The 24454-nt window shown below is 38.7% G+C and overlaps 1 protein-coding gene and 1 long non-coding RNA gene across 13 annotated transcripts in view; one reads left to right on the forward strand and one right to left on the reverse strand.

Moving 5' to 3' along the window:
* MEF2C (myocyte enhancer factor 2C) overlaps nucleotides 1-4375 on the reverse strand; it is a 140398-nt gene extending 136023 nt beyond the window's left edge. For 9 of the 11 annotated variants that reach the window (XM_065656251.1, XM_065656260.1, XM_065656264.1 and 6 more), the window contains exon 1: nucleotides 4143-4316. The gene's annotated coding sequence lies outside the window, so the exon portion shown is untranslated. The other 2 variants (XM_065656252.1, XM_065656250.1) reach the window with 1 other exon arrangement.
* Nucleotides 4376-4867: 492 nt separating this feature from the next.
* Nucleotides 4868-24454, forward strand: part of LOC136001550 (uncharacterized) — a 68516-nt gene continuing 48929 nt past the window's right edge. Inside the window, exons 1-4 of one of the 2 annotated variants that reach the window (XR_010607810.1) lie at nucleotides 4868-5067; nucleotides 16125-16609; nucleotides 16698-16828; nucleotides 21806-22047. This is a non-coding gene — a long non-coding RNA (uncharacterized LOC136001550). Of the gene's footprint in view, nucleotides 5068-16124; nucleotides 16610-16697; nucleotides 16829-21805; nucleotides 22048-24454 lie in introns of those variants that run through there. The other variant, XR_010607811.1, reaches the window with a different exon arrangement.

Raw genomic sequence — 24454 nt, forward strand, 5'->3', positions numbered from 1 at the left:
GCTAATAAATGGAAGGAGTTTCTGAAATTGAGGTTGTTATTTTTGTCAGGCAAGTAAGGACAGAGACAGAGACAACTTCAATTATTTTTTTAATTAACCAATTAATCTCCAATCAAATATGTATTGAAACTTCTTGAACTGATCTGCTAACTAAAATATGTCTCTAATCCTCTCATGCTAACAAGGATAGACAGATTAAGAATTTCTGGATTAAAGTAAGGTTCAGTGAGAGATTTCTGTGTCCTTTTTGCAGATTAAACTCAGGAGTTTTGAAACTATTTGAAGAATAGTTTCTCCCAGGAACAAAGAAACCAGTACTTCTTTGCCCTATGTGCGAGCCAGTTCCCTCATATTTCTGAGGAAGGATACAACCCAAAATCTCATTTCAGTGAGGTTGTATGTGTCTAGAATCTGAAGTGCTACCAAAAGCATAGTGGTCGAGGGCTGACTCATTAATCAAGTTGGTTAGTGCAAGGGCATATAATTAAATGGACAGCCATACCTTTTCCAAGGGTAGGAACTATCTCCTGATATATAAGTAGATTATTTCACAGTATTTTCCATTTTTCTCAATATTAGTAGACTCTTCATTAATTTTTCTAATTATTGCACACAATATTAATTTGTTATTACCAAGCATTCTTCTACAATAATTTCAACCTCAGGAGATGAACTGATACTGGGGAAGGGGCTATTTGCATATAGTTATATTGGGTAGAGAGGATGCTGCCACCACATAAGAAAGCAAAGAAAAAACAATGCTGCAGATATCTATAGCTAAATCTGTAGGAACCATCAATTTTGTATAGTTCTGTATATATATATATTTTTTTTCCTTAACCAGCCAACCAACCAAAAACCAATAACCAAACAATCCAGTTACAGAAAAGTTTGCTTTGCTGAATTATGCCTTATCAGCTTGGTATTGTACTATTCAGATTTTAGGTTTTTTGCCCTGACAGATGCTGTCATGTTTCAGGGCTATATTAACATCAGATTGAACTATGAAGTACATGCTGTTAGCACAACTTTCAAGTATATATGTAGAACTAGCATAACTATACATACATTTATGAATGAAGCAATAATTGCTGTTTCATTCATTCTGTGAAGTTATTTTACATGTTTCCACCAAACTAGTATACCTTAACTTAAATCTAGATAATTGTCCTTTGTAAGCTGTATTTATTGAACTTGATTTAGAATCCAATGCCTTTAGAGTTATGCATAAAATGCAGTGTTGCCTATATCTTTATTGAAAACTTCTTAAGCATTGCTTTCAGAGCTTGCCTCATAATGATAGTTGCTTTCAAAGGAGCAAACACCAATTTGACTATGTGACAACAAATGAAATTTTGAACAAAAAAATGAACTAATAAAAGTTCATGAAGGAAGTTATACATATGCTGTAGAATAAGATTTTGATTTTGGTTACTGCACGGAAAAATAATTATAAACTTAAAGCCTATATATGCATACTTATACATATGTAATTAAGGCAATTTGCCCTGCTTTTTACCCCTGATTTTTATCATGCTGTTCATTTTCTTATCTAACTTCTGAATGCAACTTCATTGTCTCCAGTGGAAAGTATCCAGTTTTCACCAGTATAAGTGAAAGGAGGAGGCGGCACAACATGCTTTGAAAATACCATGTAGCACTGTAGGAAAAGCCTTGAATTAACTTTTGAAGAGCACAGCGTCAAGTCACTAAATTGTGATTTTTGCCAAAGCTTTGTGGTTAGATCCCATTTTATATTTACACGCACTACAGAATAACTAATATAGATGTTTTCCTGACACTAAAGCTTGGATTTATTGGAAAAGACAAACATGTGGTTGAAAGCTGAGCTAGACTGTAGCTTTTCAAAATAAAATAGATAAAAAGATAGTTGTAGAATAATCTGCTCCAGTTTACAAAATAGACGACAGAGCTCTAGTCAGTGGGGAACAGTTGGTGCAGAAATAAATTAGTGTACCAGGCATTTTAGGGCTGATTCTGTTTCTGACTGAAACAGTAGTAAAGTTTCAGTGGATTAAATAAGTTTTTTCTATTTCTCAGTCTCTCAATATTTCATTAATAATAGAAATACTTTAGTATTTCACTTAATATGCTTAAGTCCAATGATGAGAAAAATAAGAAACAGAAAGACCAATAAAGGGCACTCATTCAAGCTTAATGGTATAAATTATCTAGCATTTAATCTGCAGCTTTTGCAACATTAAAAAGTATTTTTCTAGAAAAGTAAACCATTCTGTACTGAAGTTTTATTTTACAAAACACTCCCCCGAATGCAGTGAAATGTAGGAAACAGGAATTCCATGAAATTATCCAGGAGTTTGTCACATTAATTACTGTTTCTGAGCCTTTAAAATCAATACATTGAAATGCTGATTAACTTATAGTACACAGAATTAAAGGCTCTAAACCAAAGGGTATATGTTTTCTTGGTTACTGTAGCACGTACAATGTCTAGTTAACTCTAGGAACTGCTGTTACTATTTACTGTCTTTGGATTTAACAGTGCCTGGTTTTAACGACTGTTTAGGGGATTTGGTTTCCATACATTACAAATGTTACGCCTGAAACAGCGACGTTTTACAGGCGTTGTGCAGTTTAAAGGCAGCTCTAGTTTGGGGGTTTTTGTTTAGTGTTATGTTTCATACTTCATCCAAGAAAGTATCTTTAGTATTTAGAGGTTTACTTTGTACTTTGACCAGTAATGTTTTCTTCTACTGGTCTCTTATTCTCGCATACATAAGGATATTCTTGCAGCAAACAAAACTGTCATTATTTCCATATAGCACATTCCAGGAACAAAAATAATTTCTACTGTGCTTTTCTTGTCTCATAAAATGAAGAAAAAGGACAAGGATTAGGGCCTGACTCGCCTCTGTCGAGGTCGGAGTTCCCTGTCAACTGTACTGGTCCCATACTGAGCAGCATGGCTGGAAAAAATCACAGGTCAGGGATGTTTAAAAGGGCCTGAGATATTATTATTCAGCCTAATCTTAGGCTGTCCTTTGCTGATAAATCAGTTATTTTGACATGCAGAGAATATTGACTACAGAAGTAGTCTGACTGTATATTGATATACGATTGCTTTCTCCCATTAGTGTGTTCCATGGAGTGCATGTGAATTGTGAATATGGAATCTGTTTACTCAAAAGATTCATATGGTCAAGTTTTCTGTCTGTTTACTTGCTTAAATAAATGTTTTCAATTTGACACAACAATTTGTAATGAATACTGTGAAACAAAGTTAAAAGAATGACTTCTTGAAATAGAAATCATAATAAAAATGCTTTTCTTCCCTCCAAAATATTTATTTTAACATGTGGTCACATTTTCCTACATTTTCACATTAATTGAAATCTTATTGTTGTAGAAAAATAAATCTTTTTTTCCCTTTGTCTAGTTTCCCAGCTCTTAGGCAAATTAAAGAATACAGACACGGTCATAATTTGTGGTTTTGAAAAAAAAGAAAATCGTGTAAATTCGTGATATCTTTAAAAAGCTTCATGCCAAGCAGTACTCTCATGTGGCCTCTGTTTTGTAATTTACCTTTTCACTGCAGTGCAAGGCAATGGTTTGTATGATAATCCTTTGATTACTGAGTTTTGTAAAATGTTCTGAAGATCATTAATTTCACTCCCTTATTTATTACAAAGTAATTTTAAGTTGATCTTCAGAAGGAGTTTCTAAGGCTCTGGAATATCCATTGAAGTTCCAAATACTGGGAAGACTCTACAGACAACAGGTTCTTTTCTATTTATTTGTAAATTACCAGGACAATACATTTATTTTAAAGGAGTGCTGCCTGGCTTCTGGTGTTGCTGCGTGTAACCCCCAATGTTCTTTCCCTTCAGATTAATAGAAACAGTTTGAAAGAAACTGACTATAAATACCCAGTCACTTTCAAGAAACTTTTCTTGGCAACAGAAGTTAAAAAATCAAGCACCCTATCAAGTAAAACGCGAAGCACGCTACAAAGCTTATCTGCTTTCTCTTGAAGAAAGCATTGCGAGCGCAGCCACCAGCCCGGAGCCGAATCACCCAGCGCTGCAGCGAGCAGAACAACTCCAGAGGCTTAAGAATCGTATTTTAATAGTTGGGGTTTTTTTTCCTCAATTAAAACTCACCAGTGCCCTTCTTCTGCTTCTCCAGGAAGTCGTACCCGTCAGCACCTGCTGAGGGCTGCGTTGATCAAACCGGCAGGTAAAAAAAAAAAATTAAAAAAAAAAAAAATCCTGTAGAATAAAGCCAGACCAGCTGGCTTTGAAGAGAAACCCCCCAGTTTGGGTTGTCTTTGCCTCACTCACCCTCTGCTCTGCAGTGCGGGGCTTTTTCTCCTTTGGTTGCTGACCTGTGGGGCTGCGTGATGCGGGGGCACAAGTGTCTGGCAGGCCAAGGTACACCTGCCTCTGTCACTCCCGAGTAAATTTAGCTGTAAAAGGTATCACTGACAAGCAGACCTTTGTCAGCGCTGGCAAGCGAACACAGTGCTGCCGTCCCCCCTTTTCCAAGTATGCTGCGAGTTCAAATGGAAAATATCAAATCGGTCGTCTTATCCAGGAATCGCTTCTTCGAGGAGAGGGAAGGTGAAATTTCTTGCACGTGGCAAAAAAACTTTCCTCCTTTACATAGATGTTAAAATTACAGTGTTCCAAGAATAATCTCTGAACAAGACGGGGTTTTGTTCTGTTAATTGTGGCTGGAAGGAAACTTTTTTTTTTAATGGAAATACAGCACACACATATTTCAATTCAGGTTATTAAACTGTGTTAAGTATTAAAGTTGATTGCCTTTCTTTTCTCTAACTCATTGTGCTTTTTTATCCAAAGAAATATTAGAAGACTAAAACCTCTCAAATAGGAGGTATTAATCTCATTCCCAAAATTAGAAAGCATGCAGTGTTGAGAGACTGGATGTCAAAATTACATGTTCGTAGCACTTATGTGGTGGGAATCTAGGAACCAACCACTTTTAAAATGGGAGCTAAAGTAAATGGAGACTCCTCTGAGAGAAGCAATTAAAACGTGGTCTTCTTGTCCTTACTGGATTAAGGTAAGGGTATTTATCATTTATATCTGCCCCTTCCTTTTTTATTTTTTTTTTTTTCTTCCTGGAAGTGGCTTCTGGTGATTTAAATAGAAAGAGGAAATTTGCAACAGGGTGTCTTCTTGCAGAGTAAAAAGAGAGTCACCAACAGGATTGGTAGCAGTATACCTAGATACTCCATTTTCTACTAGAAAACTGTGTCATAAACTCAAACAAGTTTAAGGAAAAAATTCAGAAGTGTGTATTTTACTACAGTCTGCTGTTTAAAAGGAGCAAAATGTTCCCTCTAGAAAAGCAATGAGAAGAAGTGTGGCTCAGGAGCTCTTTGTAAAATAAACAAGGTTCCTATTTACTTACTTGTATAAACAAGCACTCACCAAGCTGTATGTCTCTGCAGGGGCACCCTTTCAGATAAAAACATGGACCTGATTGTCATCATCCTGTATCCATGGAAACATTTTAAGTACCTCTTTCTCAATATGTACTTCTCTTATTCAGAGTTTAAAAGCTGAGTACCAAATAAGTAAGTGTTTTTATTTAATAATTATACAGGAGGTACTTTGTGGAAGCTTGGTTCTTGGGGTTTGTATCTGTCATAATAGAGACCTTATGGTTTCAACATATTTGATAAAACAATGTGTTATCAAGCCTCGTATCTGCTCGCACTCTTAGATTAAAAACAACATTCAAAACGTCCTAATGAATGAGAATTCTGAATTTTTTGGTGATCCATTACTGTCTGAAAAACAATTATCCTAGTTCATGTAATCATCAGACTTAGGCAGTGCTCTAATTACATTAAAGTAGTCTGTTTTTCTGTTTCTTTGAAAAGAAACAGGAAAAAAATACAAAGAAGTCAGGTTATTTTGGAAACAGCGATACACACCTATGTCACTGTGTAGTGGGTCACAGAAGTGAAGAGATTAACAGTTGTCTTGAAACGGAACCAAAAGACTGAAAATAAAGGAACTGCTTTAGTAAAGAACTAAGTCAAATGGAAAATAATAATTTTCTTATGATGATGCATCTGCCCCACTGCTTAGTTAAAATATCAAAGCAAAGAACAAACAGAAATAAGGGATTTTCTGTGTCCATGTTTCCATGCAGAGAAAGAAGCATGGGCATGAACTACATTTATTTTCAAAAGTATCATTCTGAAGAAGATCCTTTGCAGATCAAATGTATTTATTTCAAGTTGCCTTGGCTCAAGTTCATAACCCTTTTGGAATTCCACCTATTGACTGGTACAACTGATACACACTTTTAATGTAGTTTGATTTGCAAAGTATGAACATGAGTGATTTCTATCCATTGTTAACATTCTGTATGTATTTTTTTAAAAAATCCCATCTTAATTTTGTTGATAGAAAACGTTTTCTCCACCTGGGCCAGTTTGTAACACTAAAATGCCTCTCTAATTATAGCTGCTATCAGCAAAACACTTTTCTGTCTAGAAAGACCTGGTAGTTCTCACTGAAATCCAACTGGTTTAGAGTCTTGGTTTGCTAAGTTTGTACCTCTACATATTATTTTCATTTACTGCTGTTTCTGTTTTTTATTTCCCACCTTGTCTCAACAGCCTAGTCCCTGCTGAGTGCAGATGGCATAAATGATCTCTCCACTGATCAGCCTGGAACAGCCTTTGTAGAAACTCCAGAAAACTTTTGCTGTCTAATGAAAGTTGTTACCTTTTTGCATGCCAGATTCTCCTCATCAGGCTTATACTTTTGTTTATGCATATGCATTTACAAATGTGTAAAGATTTTATTTCAGAAATTTGATGGTGGTGTGGGCCAGCTGAACCTTCCAGCTCATGGCACGGGGTTGGACTAGACCTTTGAAGGTCCCTTCCAACCCAAGCTGTTCTATGATTCTATGATTGTCTGACTTGATTCTATGATTCGATGATTCTCTGGCTTGCTGTGAAAGCTTTGGTGGGTGATCTTCCTGTGGGCTGGCCCGTTCCTCCTGCCCATTGCCACGTGAGACCTCGGATCATGATTGCTCCCAAGAACTTCGACTGCGAGCCAACTAAACATATCAGAGAGGTGAAACTTGCAGCCTCCGGGGAAGGATGCAGCACACATGACAGTTTTGTGCATTTCCCTTCCATCACGTGCCTGTCCTTGCTACAAGGTGAAGGTTGCTGGGTACTAAGTGGGGAAGTAGAAAGAAAGACCAGAGCTCAGCCCTTTGTGTGTTCAGCCTGACCTGGACAAGGAAGCTCTGATCTTGTTCACCATCCAGAGCAAATAAAATTTCAGTTACGTACTTGAATGGCAGGACCGCTGGGCTTGAAATCGAGGAAATGAGATTTGCCCTGTTGCTGCTACACAACAGGGAAAAATCTGATTCTCCCTAGCCACAGATCTCAGGGAAAGAAAGGGATAAGGAAAATTGGTAGTGGTATCACTTGGGCACATAAATCTTCATCTAAGTAATATGTTCTCAGCTTTATGGTTTTGAGCTTTTTTATCCAAGATGTCTTTTTTTTTTTTTTTCCTAGCATTTGTTAAAGAATCATTTCCAAAATGCTAGAAAGTCAGCCTGAGCATATTGCAGATAAAATCTGTCTCCCTTCCCTATCACGTAAAATAGAGATACAACAGTTGGCCTATATTCAGTTTTTCAGGTGCTAAAAAGCTATGACAAAACTGCACAGATCGTATGATAATGGGCATATTATACAACTCTAGATCATCATATGCCCAACTTATTATTACTATTTTAGTTTTCCACAGACCACTTTTATAGCACCATCAACTTACATGTACTTCACAAACACAAAGGCTCTTAGCATGCTTTTTGAATTTATAGATCAATACAAATAAGTGGAGAAAAAAAGGGAAAACATTTGAGAATACGGCAAAAGTGTAGCGAGTATTGCTGCAAAAAGAAAAGTGAGCTGAGTTGTCTGAAGGCTTTTAAAGATCATCAGCAGAGTAAAATGTAGACGAGCAATTCTCCAAGGAGAAACTCTTGTTATTTTGGAGCCATCAGGGCAAAAAAAGCCCTAAATCTGACCCTTTCATGCTGGAAACATATGCAGCTGAAAAGGACTGAGGATGAAACCTGACTGACTAAAAAGCAGCTGCTGTACACAGCAAAGATGGCTCAAACTTGGGCTTGAAAAGGGGTGGGAAATCTGAAAATACAGAATCTGCTCCCACTGGTAGGAGCAGACAGTTGCCAGGAGGGAAATACACAAGTTACAATAGCAATGTGATAGAGAATGAAACCACCGGTTTGTAAATGTACACAAATACGTGTATACAGCACTAAACATACGTACATGAGATTGCACATGGCCTTCCCTATATCGTTGTGCAGAGTCCGAATGCAGAAAGAATGTAAACATACATTTGGCAAGTGATGGGGGCGGGGAAACTTTATGTAGGTTTTCCTAACACAGGAGAGAAGCTGGGATTTTGTTTCTGAAGATAAAGTAAATGGTGAGTCATATAGACAGTAGAGCTGCAGTAGGAAAAAGGTGAATTTAGCCCCATGATTCTGAACAGTATTGAGGGAAGGGTGTAGAGTTGAGATATAATAGATAAGGTGAGATGTCTGTCCATTTAAGTGGCTGTTACTAGTGGTGAGGAGCCACGTTTCGAAGCAGAAGAACTTTATTTAGGAAACAAGTTGCATGACGAAAGTTCAGAAATGTGTAGGTCCATAAGTTACGAAAGAGAATTGAGTAAATCCAGAGTAAGACAGGAGGTAGAGAAGGAGTCAGAAGGAAGAGATGGTGTTTCAGTGGGAATAATCCTGTTTGTGGCACTGGCTGTTTGTAACCAGAGGGAGATGCAGGCTGTGTTGCAGAAACAGTCAAATTTGGCATAAATGCAGCTGAAGGCAGGGAAAAAGAAAATCATAGAATAGCAGATTGGAATGGACCTCAAGGATCATTCGGACCAACATTTCTTGGCAAAAGCATGTCTCTTGAGAATGGGGAAAAGAGAAAACTTTGGAATGTGCTTCTCTACTTTCCATTTTTGATATCCTAAAATAAAAGCAACTTTTCAAAAAAGAAAATTAAAACCAGTGAAGGGGAAGGGTGGAGAGGTGAATGAGAGAGAAGAATCTGACCTTGCAGTGAGTTACTGGTGAATAGATCTATAGTGTGAATGTATAGAACTATAGTGTGAGCAGCTGCAGTCTGTGGGAACTCAGGTACATATATTCCATTAATTTAAATGCGCTCCAGGATTCTGAGAGAGGAGAGCTTCCCCAGGAATGTTTACTGCAGAACAGTTACACTGATTATAAGTTACTTTAAAGTAATAAATTAATAGTGACCTTCTCTGCCAAAATATGATTTATTGCAGACTGATCTGCTTTTTTGTATAACTGTTTTACATACTAATTGCCAGTATAGTTGCCCAAGAATTGAAGTATAAATATGAAGGGGAGTGATTCATAGACAGTATCTGAAAGCAAAACTGAAAATCTCAAAATGTTACAAGCTTTCAGAACCAAAACATTTTAGTGCAAATCAGCAAATGGTGTATTGTCAAATTAATTATTTGAAAAGGAGTATTTATAATAAACATTGGAAAGGATCAGCGGAATAAAGGGTTTCACTAAACATTCCCAGTTTTATGTAAAAATGATTCAACTGCTCCTGCAGACCTTTTTTCATATTTTGCTATTGTCTCCCAAACTCCTGCAAGCTCCAGTTTCATGAATAAGTTTAATAGATAAGAGATTTATTTTGCATTTGTCCTGGTGTCTACAAAATATGCTTACTAACAAACAAGTAAATGGGCCTCTTTTTTAAAAGCCTTTCTTACTATATGAATAGTTGATTTTGAACCTATTATTTAAGGTGGATCTGGTACCTTGACCATACACAAAGTTGCCTAACATTTCTTGTTGAGATTTGTCATTGTTTGTGAGTTGCCAGATTTCAACCATTAAGATTTAAAGTTATCCTTTTTGAATACATGCTTTTTTCCTGGATTTTCTAGAATGATTCAGCAGTTACTCAAAATGAACAGGAAGAGAGGTATTCTAGATTACATATGTTAAAAAAAACAAACAAAAAAAACAATCGTGAAAAGTTGTTTCACTTGGAATCTCTAACACCTATGGATTTTGGAATAATGGAAGAGGTTAATGGACAGTCTTAGGAATATACCTGATGCCTGACCAGATGGTGTATCTGCCAAAGGGAAATTCACCAAGAAAATACCAGGTCGTGGGTGCTGGTCTGAGGCTTCAATTTGGAATCTGGCACCAAAGAGAGAGAGGAAGCGATTAAGAGATGTTGTCATGCCTGTATACATAGAGCCAACTAATTCTGGTATTTGTGGTATTTTAAGCACTAGACATTATATTATCTCAGAATCTGAGGGCTCGCTGGGGTGCACACTAAATTGTGCATGCTTTGCCTTGCATGGGGACAGATGTGTCAGCTCCTTATCTGCTCAGTATCGATTTCTAGTGCAAAAGGATGAATATCTAGGTTGTTATTTCTCTCTTCACTCCGTTTTCCTGCTCCTTGGAATGATACAGGGAACAAACCTCACCTTGACGTCCTCTCTTTGTCCCACCCTCCCAGCTCCTAGCATGGAAGCAAGCATCATCCAGCCTTCCAACTAGCAGGCAGAAAAAATTCTGGTAGAATTCATACATTCTGGAGAACTGAGTTTTGCAGTAGCCACTTGCATGTACAAAAATGTGATTCTAATCCTCTGTTCTTTTTTGGCATTAATGTACCATATTCATTGAGACTGAAATGAAACTGCTGCCTCTAAGAGCCACTGATTTGGACAATTATCCAAAATCAGATTATAATAAATAGCAGTCTTAGGAATTTTGATTAACCTCTAAATAAATGTTACTTTGGAAAAACCCCGTCAAAGGCATTAATGATAAGTTGTGAAGTAGTAGTAATTGCAGGCATGGCATTATAGATAACGTAGTTAATTGATACCACGCTCTCAAACATGTATAGCACATCAGCTGCCATGAAGCTGGAGTGATTATAATAGTATTTACAACAGTTGAAATACATCAGATAAGATGTGTAAAACGGAAACTTACGGTGCTTACTATGATCAACTCACTTACTGATTTAAGGACTTGACTTTTGGCAAATATTCCTTGGTCATTAATGTTTCCACCTTTCCAATGAGGTAAATATATACTAAGCTGCTCTAATTAGACTTTAAGGGGGTGTCTTGTGGTCCAGGATGAAGACTGTAATTAGTCCGCAGAGCCTGCACAGGATGAAGTGATCAGTCAGGTCCAAGGGTCACCTGAAGAGCACAGTGAGGAGCAGCAGGAGGTGAAGATGAGGCTACAGCATGGCTGCTTAGTCCATCCAGGGGACAGGGCAAAGACGGGACTGGTGATAAAGCAGGGACATGGCCAGGAGGCAGCTGCCCACAGCAAAAGTCTGGTGTTCATCCAGAGATTACTACGCTTCAAACATAGCTCCAGCTAGTTAAGGCCCTAGGCTGAGCTTAAATGGAGCTGGGAGTGTGGATGTGAGGGGGGCCCAGGTGGAGGCTTATCAGGGCCATCACAGCCTAGTAGGACAATCAGAGCCTTGGCAGCTTCTTCCTTTCTCTTTCCCTTATCAATCCTTGCAGTCATAGGTTCACCTGCCTAGGTCACCTTTCCTCATGATGGTCCTAAGGAACAGTGAGTTTTAGATGGACTCAAGTTGAGATTACAAACAAAAGTGGAAAACCTGTTCTCATCTTACAGGTGTGTTTGTAGAAATGGAGTACACACTATACATGCAGACTCTAGGGAAGAATGCCCTGGCTTTATTTTTTGGGGGGTCAAGGAATGACACAGATTTGATAAAAAGTCCGCAGTTCATCTTGTTTCAAGCATGGCTGCAACTCTCATCAACAAGATAGGAGAAAATAAGATGTGTGTTGATGATGTAGCTGCAGTGCTCCATTGAGCCAGAGGAAGGGTATTTTTTCAACGAAATGAAGGTGTTGACAGAATGAAAAGCAGGGAACCATGGAGGACGGCCAGCACCAGCCAATTGTCATCTCCCAGCAGGTGAGTCTGGGTGAAAGGTTTAATGTTTTGGTCATAGCATAGATCAAAAAACAGTTGCATGAAAAAAATAAAGGAAGAAGAAGAAAAACAGTGGATATGTGTGTTTCTAACTTCAGCAATGGTGGAAAGAGGGTGCCACCTCCCAGGACAGAGCATCAAAAAGTGACTCTTCACACGGGAAACTTCTGTAGCTGCAGCTGATCATCCTGTGTGTGGAGAGCGGTGTAACTCCGTTGTCACAAAAATCCAGGTATTTCATGACCTGAATAAAAGGTGTAATCTGCTGCTTGTCTGGCAGGTTTCTAGCCTTCAGTGACAAGAGTAGACAGCTATGCCTGAAGTGGATCTTCTGCTCCTGGTCATCTTACCCCTCAGCATCCTAGGTGACACAACAGTGACAATTTCTGTATCTCGGCCAGGCCAATCACTTGACGTAACTCCTCAAATAGAGCAATGACGGGCAGTGGTGTGAGAGGAAAAATATCAAGTACACGTTAGATCTGCTGAAGTATTGCTTGGACATAGTCCCTTCTGGCAGAAATGAATTAGGGAGGACAGAGTGATGGATTTGCCCCACTTGGTCCAGCAAATGCAAACCTAGAGCTTCCAAAGTCAGGTAAGCATAGTTACGAGATCTTCAGGCTCCATTCTCTAATCCTTAAATCTCAGGTTATGAAAAAAAATAGGACATACTTTTCAGGAAATAAATAACTTCAGCTTAGCTTCCTCCTGTAAACATTCTGGGCAAAAGCTGCTTAAGAAAGGTAGTCAGAATACTGTTTGGAAAATAGAGATGAGTCTGAAACCTCAGGCTAGAGAATATGCATTGTAAATGCTGTTTTATTGAGGAAGAATTTGCAGGTTAATCAATTATTTTGCTGGGTGATTCTGTCAAGGTAAGACAGCTTACTTATTCTGTAGGTCCATGAAATCAATTTATGACCCTCTAGGAAGGGATAGCTCTTGTCCATTTTTGAATGAAAACTAATAGTCTTGAAAATTCCACCATTCTGGAAAGGGGAAAATACCACTATTTAGCCCATGAGTATAGCCAAAATAGTGTGAAATGAGCCCAAGTCCTTTGCTTTCTACAGATGGCCTTGAATGAGTTTTAACTAACTGTATATAAAAGCAGTTAATAATTTCAACCATTTTTTTTTTTAAAGTAACGTGATGGATTTATTCAGGTAAAAATTATTTTGTTTATGACCCCCCCCGCCCCAAATAACAGAAAAGACAAAATCTCCATAAGGAAGCAGAATGGTTCTGTGAACAGTAATGTGTTCTTGCCACTTTTTTGTCAATTATATGAATTTATTTTCAGGTATTAAAGCCAGCATGAAGGACTACTTCACAGTGAATAAAGTATTCAGTCTTAAACGCTAAGAACAATTTTTTTAAGCTGAAGTTTTCCTTTTGAGAGTTGTCCAAGGTTTCATTCCATGACTTCTTCCTCAAGCTACGGCTGCATAAATCAGGCCAGCAGCATACCTGTTTACACAGCTGTGCCAGGAGAACGGTGCAGGAACTGCACCTTGCCAAGGGAAGGATTGCACCCTGGCAGGGATCTACTCCCTCTCTCATTCCTAACTTCTTCCTCAAGGTCAACGAGTCATAATTTGTGTCTTAAGAGCAAAAAATGGGGCAGCTGGTTGATCAGCTGCAATTTTTATAGTTGACTGAGAAGTAAACCTCAAGGGAAAGTGTTTTTATTTTTTTATTTTTTTCTTGTAATTTTTTGGTTTTGTGAGGACAAGGAGACAGCCTCTCATCTCTTTGGGAATGCTTGAACATAAGATTACTAATAGGAAACATTATGCAGAATTCCATCTATACTTTCCCAGTCATTTTCCATGCACCAGACCTCAGCCAACACAACTGGCATCACTCCCACTGAACAGACACTAATTTACACCAGCTGAGGTGCTGGATCTTTTGTTACTTTTATATTCATATACTATAGTCTGGGAAATGTCAATAAAGCACGCAAGTTTTGAAATGGGTAAGATACATGAGCACAACGTAACTATTTTACATGAGGACTTGAATCAGAACCATCACTTATGACTGGCATTCTATGATATGCTTTCTTTATGACCCTGTCTTATGCTGCAGCTCGCTTGACTTAAATTCCACTGCAGTTTTCTGTTGCAAAAGATTTAGATTTCAGGCACTGCTGCAAGTAAAAAAAAAAATGAAGTCTTTACCAAAATTATACGATGAATTCAGCATTGTATGCTATTTAATCTTCTATTGCATCCTATTGATCTTATGCCAGACTTAATTTTTCATTTTTAAGTGAGCTGCAGACTGCAATATTAGTACCAAGAGTTGTCAGCACAATAAACAGAAGGTTTGGGGAGTAGATATGGGGGAGTTGAAATTTATCAAATTTGGCAAGAATATAAAGATGGTCTGGGAAGCAGAGATTAGGATAACAAGCAGCTGAGAAATACTTAGCATCACTGACCGTTTAAATAATGGCTATCAAGTTTTCTGGTTTAATTAACAATTAAAATCAAGGGGGAGTTCATGCCTGTTAGAACCATTGTGTTAGGCTGCCCGCAAACTTAGGCATGTATCTCTGCATAACTATTTTCAGTTAACATCTGGAAGATTTTCTTCACTACTAAAGGCAAAAAACTCCCTATTTTAGTTTTAAAAATGACAGTCTGCATCCTGCAGTGTGCATCTGCAGCAGTGGGTGGATTCTCTGGCAAATTTAATTGCCACAGAATCACACAAGGCCCTGACTATTACCAAATGATGTGTGATAAATAAACACAGAAACTTATTTTACTAAGGTATTCTCTTCATTTAGTACCAAAATGCACTAGTAGTGTCCTTTCGAAAAGTGTAGGTCATGGAACAACAATTGCTATTGGAGTTTCTGTATTGCTCCATTGTTTGCTTGAAAGCAGGCTAACTAAAGATTCTCCATTTAGATCATTTATTTTTATGGTCAAAATGTTTGTACAGTAGCAAAACAATTTAGCAAATCTCTTCAATGGGGTAAAGCCGCATTCTGCAGCTGCTCTGGCTTTCTTGTAGAGTACAGTGCTTCAGGAACCTGGCGAACTGTCGAATCAGCAATGCTTTCCCTGTTGTGCCAACATACTGTATCTGCAACAAGGAAACCTCAGGAAACTCATTTTGGTATGATTTTTTGGTGTTTCACATAGCCCCAAGGAGAGAAAGAGATGTACGCTCTGATTTATCTTGAATAAAAGAGCATGCAGATATGAAGGTAGAATTCAAAAGCCTCCTGAAGCAACAAAAAGACAAAGCTATTAATGTGCTGGTGATATTCTTCTTTGTGTTACACAACAGTACATCAGCGAATGTGAGAAGTTAGCTGGTAATATGAACATTTCACATTCATGGAGATGTGGGGCTATGAGACTTTATCTCAATCTTTGGTAGCCATCTTCACCCTAAGGCTTATGAAGGCCTCACATATTTTTCATGTGAGTGTACAACATCTTTCTGAGATGAGTAAGTACAGAATCATAGAATCATAGGATCATTTTGGTTGGAAGAGACCTTCAAGATCGTCAGTTCCAACCGTTAACCCAACCCTGGAACTAAACCATGTCCCTGAGAACCTCATATACACGTCTTTTAAACCCCTCCAGGGATGGTGACTGCAAGACTGCCGTGGGCAGCCTGTTCCGATGCCTCACAACCCCTTCTGTGAAGAAATGTTTCATAATATCCAACCTGAACCTCCCCCAGTGCAACTTGAGGCAGTTTCCTCTGGTCCTGGCGCTTGTTCCTTGGGAGCAGAGCCCGACCCCCCCTGGCTCCAAGCTCCTTTCAGGCAGTTCAGAGGTCAGAAGGTCTCCCCTCAGCTCCTGTTCTCCAGGCTGAACCCCCCAGGTCCCTCAGCTGCTCCCATCACACTTGTGCTCCAGCCCCTCACCAGCTCCCTTCCCTTCTCTCAAACTGCTCCAGCACCTCAAGGGCTTTCTTGGTGTGAGGGGCCAAAAACGTAATAAATCAAAGGAAAAAATAAGGTCTCCCTCTCCTTCCTTTAGTGCACTTTCACCTGACGTGCTAGGAGAGTATGGGAAGAAGAACAGGCAGAAGGATGAACAGAAAGTTATTTGCAGATACCATATTAGAAGGCACCTCATCTTCTTTCTATAGCACAAGATTCCGTGTCCTAAGGGAAAGACTTGAACTCCTCTCGAGAGCTTTTGCTAAGGAGCCAAGAGTTTGAGCAACAGTAGACATGTTGAACACAGAAGGACCCTTGTGGACAGAGGACCCTTACTTCTGCCAGCTTCTCTGAAGGGAGCACAGGTCTTTTGGTATCTCTGGGTATAATTTCTGTCTTCAGCGGCAAGAGGACATATCAGCTGAAGTAGCAGCAAATACTCACTCAGATCACTAGGGCTGTCTACAGACACAGTGCACCACACGTCCCACTGGCAAAGAGTGAGTCGTCGTGCAGTTCTCAAGAAGAAGGTGAGGTCTTGGTTCCATGGATCCAGATACCAGGTGTGAGTTTTAGCCACAGGTAAATTTTCCCTTGTTGTAAATTCACTATTCGTTCAGGCTGTGCATGCATGCAAAAAACACCGGTCTGATTTTTTTTTTTTTTTCAGCTAACACTGGATTTTTTTATCCTCTAAGAGCTCCATAAGACTGGCATTATCCTGTAGTAGTGTCACAGCCTGCAGTCGTTTAATGCCTCTTCTTGTGGGGCCAGGATTCCACGCCCAAGTGCATTTAGTAGGTCAGTACAGTAATTTTAAATGTCTTTCTTTCAGTCTTTTGCCATCTTCAATTATACCTTTCCACCCTACTATTTGTGTAATTTTCTTCTGTCTGAAGTCTCTTTACTGTTGTTCTCTATTGCACAGCATGACAAATTACCCATCAAGCCATATCTTTTCAGCCCAGAAACGCGCAGTAACACAGAGTCATGGCATTATCACATGTTGTGCACTTTATTTCCTCACAGTTCATTCAAGTGTGTCACTTTATTTTCCGGCTTCCTTTTGTCATCAGGAAGATTAACTGTTTTAGTCTTCCTAAACTTCAGGAACAATTAGAAATGCATTACATTGTAAGCTCAAAGCAACACCTATACAATGCTGTATAACTCAAAGCTTCCCCTGCATGGCAAAACCATGTCCATGACACAGAGTCTTTGCAGAAGCCAGGGCTTTCATCCATATTATACAGCTGAGTAACCTTGGCTGCGGGCAAGAGAAATATTGTAGCCCCTGGCCACCAACCAAATCAACTCTGAGACACCATTCACTTCGACAGTGTGCACTAGATGCTCTTGGGAGTTATGAAACTCTCTGGGCCTAATTTGTACTGTGCCCACAGTCCCTCCTCTCCCTCCTTTGCTCTCCCCCCACCTCCTCTTTAATTCAAGATAAATACCAGTAATTGTACAGCCTGTTGTGAGATATCTCCCAGGCATCGCAAGTATGTGTTGGAAAAGTCGACTGGAACAGCTCAGAGAATCAACAGGCCTATGGCTGAATACGCATATAAAATTCGTCTTTAGAAATTGTGATTAAGGTGATACAAAGTTAGTTGTTAATGGCATGGTTTTGACCACTGGTGTCTCGTTAGCATTCCACGGGGACACTGCAGGAGTTCAAGGACTGGTAGATCTTGCAGCATTAATGCACAGTCTGGAGAGAACCACAGGAATATATTCAAAGCTGTCCTCAATAACATACCTGAGATGTGAGACAGGATCTGTCTGGGCAAACATTCTTGGTTCTTCTTTACAAACTATTTTATGGTTCAATAGGAAGAATAGTTGATTGAAAAGGACAAAAAAAACCCCACTTCTGTAAGGCAAACTAGGGGCATTAGGACTTCAAGTGATCAGAAACAGCACTAAACCTGAAATTTAGTTGCAGAAAACTTCATATACTTTCAAATTGTTATTAATGAAATGCTGACTGTTAGATTTTACGACTTTTAAAAATACTTATACCTAGGAAAGGATAAGAGTTGAAAGTATCGTGGTGCCAAGGTTGCCAAAAGCCGTTTACAGATTTGTGTTAGTGGTCCAGTAACTTGAAGATTGACAGATGCAAAGAGACTGGTCTTGAGATGTGCTGGAAGAGCTGACCCCTGCCAATACCTGGCATAGGCACAGGTTAGGTGGCAGTACTGCGTCTAAATAAATCTAATCCTAAATAGGGTTTCTGTCCCATCGTCTGCAGCATTTTACCATGTACTTTGGAGTTTTTAACTGGTTTGTACCTATTCTGAGCCTTTTGTGTTGGCTTAAAAAATCTCAGGTAGCAGTTGGCACCACACGTAAGTTAATTATGATTCCTTTTTCAAGCATATCTTTACAGGTTCAGTGGCAAAACTAGTATAGAAAGAAAGATCATAGAATCATAGAACAGTTTGGGTTTGATGGGACCTTAAAGATCACCTGGTTCCAACTCTCTGCCATGAGCAGGGCCACCTTCCACTAGACCAGGTTGCTCAGAGCCCCGTCCAGCCTGGCCTTGGACACTCCCAGGGATGGGGCATCCACAGCTCTGGGCAGCCTATGCCAGGGCCTCACCACCCACATGAGGGAGAATTTCTTTATATCTAATCTAAATCTCCTCTGAGTTTAAAGCCAATACTCCTTGTCCTATCACTACACACCCTTGTAAAAAGTCTCTCTCCAGCTTTCTTGTAGGTCCCTTTTAGGTACTGAAAGGCTGCAATTAGGTCTCCCCAGAGCCTTCTCTTCTCCAGGCTGAACAAATGCATGACAAATTTAGAAAAAGACTGACTTTTAAATTAAAGACAACATTTTTTTACTTCAGCTCTTGCAACCTTTTGTGAAAACACTAAAAATTCATTTAAATGGGAACTGGAAGCTCTGGTTATTGCAGTTGATTTGTCTCGTGATGTTTTCTAATCCTTTTACTTTAGAGTGTCAGGTATGTCCAGTGTGTTTCTCCTTATATCCCCCTTACGGAATTTTGTTCCTGCAGCTGATAAACAGAATTATACAAGCTTTGTCACACAAATCACATTATAAAAGGTTCCAAAAAACTTGACAATGTTGACAGTTGTTTTCAGCAAATGGCTGCTTTACTGTAGCACTGTCAATGTTGATGTCCTTGTGCACATGTAAAAGAGCAATGTGATTAAGGCAAGCTTGTCCATGCTAGATATGAGCCAAGTTTTCAATCTCCTCATGGCACTGAAAGATTGCTCAGCTGTTGCAGATAAGGCAAGAATAGCTAGCAGATTTCTGCCATTAAAAAAAAAAAAAATCCTTCTCTTTGGGCATGCGTCTGTAGGAATTCGTAACATCTGCTACTGACCTCAAGTTCTAGATACGAACAGCTCTTATTTGTAACTCAAATTGAAATTACTTCATTTAGATGATGTACTTCCAGGAGATTACTGAAGTGTCTTTGTAAGAAGAGATTTGTCTAGACGGCAGTCTGAAGCATGATACACTTTTGTAAAGTGGTGCAGTAGTGAATTATCACCATTCCTCTAGTGCCACTTACCACTGCAATTTATGTCCACCTTATGTTGAATTTAGTTTGGACAAATAATCTATATTGTCTTTTGTTCTAAGAATATTTCATATTTATATATGAAAATAAAGCCACTTGCCCTACCTAGGACATCAGTCATCTTTTCCATTTTTTTTTTTCTCTCACTATCAAGTAGATGAAAGGAGTGGAAAACTCAGTTCTTTAGCCAAAACTTTGTCAAGGGAAAAGAGCCTGAGTTAACACAGTCATATCTTCCATACTATTGACCCTGAATTCTTTATGTAAGATGTCAAAGCCATGGACTCGGGAGATTTGTTGTCATGTCTGGGTGTGGAAATAGTGGGAAGAAGCCAATTTCAACAACATAATCTTATAAAAAAGCCACAGGGATTTTCTCATATAAATTAGTGTAGACTTTGTTAGTCTAAACATACTCAGATTTCCACTTTGTATCTACTAAAAACTCTTTTGAAAAGCCTGGGTTTCTGACAATGGCCCAAGGGGGAGGAGGGTGTGGATTTCAGGCTGGCTCAGGGTGACCAGCTGCACGTTTCCCCAAACATTCAGTGCGATGTTTTGCATGTCTTGTAATATCACAGGTGGGTCTATGCCTCTATGAGATGATATTGAAAAATTTGTGAACTTAAGCTATTTATTAATGGCTTTTCTGGCAAGCTTGTACTGTGACAGAGTGTGGTACTAAAGTGCAACATTCGACAGTCTTTAATTACGCAACCATCCTTTCTCTTCTTGCAACCCAGTGACATGTTGCCCGTTCTCCAAAAAAATTCTGAAACAAATGCCTCAGACAAAAGTCTTTTTCACTAAACAAGCCAAATTCAAGCCCAGAAAATGATCCGCTGTCTGCATTGAATGAGGCAGGTGTCAGATAAAAAAAAAAAAAAAGGTTTATGATAAGGTATTCAAAGAACATGACATAGTAAATGCAACCAAGAGAGGAAAGAGATAATTTAAAGATGCACTTCTGACACTAATTCTGGTATTTCCATGTATTTTAAGACTGATGCTGTAATGTAAACATCTTTATAAAAAAGAAGCTTATTATGGGAAATCATGGGCAGCCTTAGCCATGGGTAGCCTTAGCCATGGGCAGCACCACCTGTGCCTCCTATTATTACTAAGTTTAAAATAAAAGTTATAGCAAGTGTAAAGCTTTACTCTTAACAGAAACCAATATTAGTTTTGCATTTTGCGTCATTAGGGTATAATTAGGTGCTGTAATAAAAGCTACATTGCAGGAAGATGTGTTCATTTTTGTGTCACCTTGTGAAATTCAAGGTGACAATACATTTCTTCCCTCCTGCAGTCTCAGATGAAGATTTGTGTCCTGATACTCTGGACTTGGAGAGTAGTGGCTTAACTCATTTTTTGTTCTTTCAAAGTCCTTTTTTTCTTTTGTTTCTTAAATATAGGGTAATGATCGATTTTTCTTTTTAAATGCTATCCTCTGTGCTTGTAAAATTTGAGAATCTTGAATAAGACATTAATGAGAAAAGGGGTATTAATCTTTATTTTGGTTTATCCAAACTCTTTGGTGCTGCCAGGTGTCACAATAGCTGTAGCTCCAAGCACTCTGAACACATATTTCTGTATTCTTTATCTAATCATGTTTTGTTTTGGAAGCATCCTGAATGGTTAAGGTACTATGGATGTATTTGATTTGAAAAATGCTCTTAATTTCTCAAGAAACCGTTCTGTCTCAGCAGAACTACAGAAGCAGTTCTGGCATCTAAATTGATGGTAATTTTCTTGAGATGTTCCTTTTCATATTTCTGTGCATTTTTATGTCCATTTTTTTTTTCTTGATACCCACTATCTGAGTCATCTCAAGAATAGTTTTCATAACTTTGGATAAAAAGTGTTTTGTTCTGGTTGAAAACCTATATCTCATAAACTAGGGGCTGTAATTATCAGCTGGTAAATCTCTTGGTTGTTATTCTTTAAGGTTAATTAGAGTGAAGAACATTTCAATCTGGATGTATCAGGAAGGAAAATGTTTAACATAGAATAGATGAAACGGGAGCGCTTTTCCCCATACCCATCTGCTCTCTCCTTTTGTGTGTCCCTCCTCTACAGCTGTGTGCATTAGCAGCCTGACTCCACTTTGAAAACCTTAAGCCACATTCTTCAGAACAGTTGCTTCTTAGTGTTGGTCAGATTTCTCTGCTGCCCTTTTTATTTATTTTTTTTTTTTCCATTTGGAGCCACCGAGGCTGACACATAGTTTCCAAGAACTTCAGCATGTCTTCTGTCTCCTGAGTTGTCTCCTGAATCCCAAATATTTCTCAACTGGCTAGCGAAAGAATATCCAGATAATCTCCAGCCTGGTGATACAAGCTCTGAGAATAAAGCCAGATGGCTCCAAAAATGAATTGTTAAGTAATTATTTTGTTGTATGTTAACTTGGTGTATTTAATGTGTGTGTACTTTCATTGTTAGAGCATTTGTGAGATATGAAGTGGCTATGAAATCACACTAATTCTAGCACTAATAACAGCTTTTGTTGGTCAGACTGTGAATGATATTGCATGTGATTAATTTGAAAAAGCAATAATGCAGCTTGAAAAAATACAAGATGAGCAATAAACTAAAACAAAAGAGCTTGTTGGATTTTCCAAAACAACACTTTTTCATTTCTGACCCAGGTTTACTTTCTACCCTTCTTTAAGCATTCTTTACATTATGCGTTAAAAATAATTGCATTCAAGGTTCAGACTTTAAGTCCAAAATTACTGTCTTTCAAATCCTTTATTATCCTTTCAGGCATCTGAAAAAATAGGTCAAAGCAACACTGCATAATTTGGAAAGTTAACAAAATGTTTAAGGAACAAAAATATAAGTAGATATAATTACAATAACCTTTAAATGCATTGTTTCCCTTCAATTGCCAATTAAAGAATTAAACATTTTAAAGAACTGAAGTTCTCCACTTATTTTTTTTTTTCCCTTCTCTCAAAATGATGAAGGGAAAAAAATATCTTTGAGTAACATGACATGAAGTCCACCCGGGTCACTGTCCCCTTTTCAGCAACATGAATGAGCTTTGGCTCACAACCTCATTTTGTTCTCACTCAAAACATTGTGCTGTGATACCATTGGGAAGATGGGGACTGAAGATTGACACACAGCAACTGTAAATACAAATGTATGTTACGATAAATAAGGCCCTGATTCCACACACAGCTCCCCTACAGATCTCAGCTCTGTCACAGTCAACCTACTTTTTCTTTTTTTTCTTTCAATTTCAGTATTATCATGGGCTTTAACTTTCTGAATATTCAAGGCCAAGCAGCTAGCAGACATAACATTGATAGCACTCAATAATGGAGAAACAGTGTGCACAGAAAAAAAAAAAAAGGAAATACTTTATTTTCTGGCCATACGTGAAAATAGTAAAAGACAAAACAGTCAAGAATTTCTGTTCAGAACTGATAAGTGAAAGAGCCAAACTTCCCTTTGATTTTGTGATTCCCGTGCCTGCATAAACTAGGTTTCCCAAGCTTTGGGACAAATCTAATGTATTTTGGAGGAACCCATACCCTGCAATACAGAGCAAAGGAAAGAAGTCCCCAGAGATGTCTGCACAAGGCTTTCTTAGATGTTCCGCATCTACAGTTAGTTTCCACAGGGACAGTGGAAAAGGAGCCAGGTCACTGTTGGCATTTGATGCACGACTCTGCTCATCAGAGAAAGTTGTGAGCGTAAGCTTGTCATTTAAGTTCCTTTCATAGCTGGTGGCAAGAGACAGACATCTCGTCACGATTCCTGCTTAGAAACAATGAACCCTGCAGGTGCCCACCAGTCCCATGACTTAGGACAAGTCTAGGTATCTTGCTTTATGACTTGAAGCCTACAACATACTACCAGGCAACGAACCAGATGAGAAGGATCCAAGCACCAGCCAGAATTATTTCTTGCTGCTGTCAATTCGTGGAATCACAGAATGGTCTAGGTTGGAAGGCACCTCTGAAAATGATCTAGTCCAACCCCTCTGCCATGGGCAGGGACAACTTTCATTAGACCAGGCTGCTCAGAGCCTTGTCCAACCTCACCTTGAATACTTCCAGGGATGGGGCATTGTTAGCAGCCTCAAGTTGTTCTCCCACCTCGGCCTTCAGGATCTGAGGAGCAATAGCTCCTGAAATTTAGGATTAAGATGCTCCTGCTGAGTGCGTCTGCCTGAGCATGTCATGTAGATGCTCCCCGTGACCCCCTTTCCTATGCCAGACTTCATTAGGACTTGTAATTAAGCCTATTGTGCATTGCTACAGCCAATACACTTTTCCATTGGTGCTGCTTTTACTTAAAGGCTTAATCATAATTATGGAAAATGCATGGCATATTTTGAACTACATTTTAGGATTTTCTTCACACAGACTTTACTAATGTGCTCACAGTAAAAAATGAAATTAGTCAGCTAATTGTGTGCCCGTTCCCTTCACGCAAGCAAATGCACACAGGAACACAACTAATGCAGAGTGAAGAACAACCTAAATTTCTACAGCATGACTGTCTTACCAATTACAAATGTACAGGACAACCAACCTCTGATCTTTTATCAGATATGGACTGTCCATCAGCTATTCAGCAAGATTTAATCAAGACATGTGTAAACCTATTTCCAGAAAACATTGTTTCCACTTAGTGGTATCCACCCAAGAAAAATGAGGCCAGAATAAGCATCTCCTATGGACTAGAACCCCCTATACTTATATATTTGAATAATAAAGACTTAATGATTATTTTAAAAATGGTTGGGAAAAGTGGAACTTTTCAGACTTAGAAGCTGTTAACTGGATTGTCCAATGTGGAAAAAAAGGAGGATCTGAGGATATTTATTTGCACACTGAAGA

Source organism: Caloenas nicobarica, chromosome Z, assembly GCF_036013445.1.
Source record: "Caloenas nicobarica isolate bCalNic1 chromosome Z, bCalNic1.hap1, whole genome shotgun sequence".
In the NCBI taxonomy this organism is placed as follows: Eukaryota; Metazoa; Chordata; class Aves; order Columbiformes; family Columbidae; genus Caloenas; species Caloenas nicobarica.